The following is a 1,359-nucleotide window of genomic DNA, read 5'->3' as shown; positions in this document are numbered from 1 at the left end:
ATATCTCTATCTTAAAAGCAACACCTGACGTCACCGAACACTCACCTGCACGTGACAGTCCCATGCAGGAGACGTGGGGCTCTGCTAGGGAAATCACTTGTTCTGCTAATGAATTTTTTTTCCCCCATAAAAGGACACCTGGCTCCCTGATACAGATGTGGAATTACAGAATGTCTCGAGGACTAAGCCCAAGCCTGTCGCTTTCCAACAAGGTTATAATCCCATTCCTTGCTTCAGTGCACTGTTTTTCATACACTCAAAAGTTGTTCTAAAACTCCAGAAACGTGAGTACCTTTGTCACATCCTGAGCACTCAAACACCACCCAGTGAGCTTCCTGCCGGCAGACACAGGCCTTGACAAACCAGTCCCTCCCTGGAAGTCCTGAGACTGGACACTGTCAGAAGGTTGCAGGTTCATGCGGAGTTTCTACATGTGATCGAGCGCTTGTGTGAGGAAAGCCCCGCTGGTGTTGATCTCCGTCAAGGTCAGGTTATCCAGCTTGGCGTGTGCCTCCTGCTGTCTCATGAAGCTGTTGGCAGACACCCGGAGCTTGGCTATACGAGTGTCCCGCACGTCCTTGATCAGGCTCCAGAGCTCATCTGCTTTCAGGGTGTAATGTAGTCCGAAGCGTGATTTAACAGGAGTTTGATGAGCTCCATGTAGTAAGGGCTGGGCATACGGGTAAAAGTTTCTTCATTTCATTCATGATCCCTAATCTTCTCCAACTTTTCCACGTCCATCCCCTGGGGCTGGTGGGGCAGGCGGTGAGCAGCCGACACTTCTGTCTCTGTTTCAGGTTGATCGCCAGCCACAGAGGCACCTACACGGGTAAGCTGGGGTTGAAAGGCTCCAGGCCACCTCCGATGAGGTGGATCTTGTCCAGACTGAAGTTCAGGATTATGGTGACCAGATCCTATTCGGCCAGAAACTCCACCTCAGCCGCGACCATGGCTGCGCCCACGGCCAGCCCGAGACTCGCCAAAAATTAACAAATCTCATCATATCAGGTATGTTGGCATAGATGTGCGGACAAAGAAATTCCTCATGCCGCTTTCTGTAGTATAAATTGGCATAAATATCTTGTAGAACAGTTTGGCAATACCCAGTAAACATGAAGCTGTGACTACCCTGTGAGCAGCACTCTGCTTTTCAGGAATCTCATAGAGAAAACACGAGCTCACGTGGATGTGAAGATGTCTATTATATAAGAACGAATGGAAACAAACTATCAATTGGGTAAATGGAAAGTAGTTTATTCAAACACTTGAACACAAAGAGCTGCTAAAATAAATGATTTACATCTACATATTTCAACATGGATAAATCTCAAGTATATAATTTTGAGTTAAAAAAAAGCA

The 1,359-nt window shown here is 47.1% G+C and overlaps 1 pseudogene; it reads right to left on the bottom strand.

Moving 5' to 3' along the window:
• Nucleotides 1–268: 268 nt before the first annotated feature.
• LOC115851095 (DNA replication complex GINS protein PSF2 pseudogene) lies at nt 269–950 on the bottom strand (annotated as a pseudogene).
• Nucleotides 951–1,359: the final 409 nt, after the last annotated feature.

This window comes from Globicephala melas, chromosome 7 (genome assembly GCF_963455315.2).
Source record: "Globicephala melas chromosome 7, mGloMel1.2, whole genome shotgun sequence".
Classification (NCBI taxonomy): Eukaryota; Metazoa; Chordata; class Mammalia; order Artiodactyla; family Delphinidae; genus Globicephala; species Globicephala melas.
The sequence above is the reverse complement of the archived record's forward strand: the minus strand, read 5'-3'. Positions and strand labels throughout refer to the sequence as shown.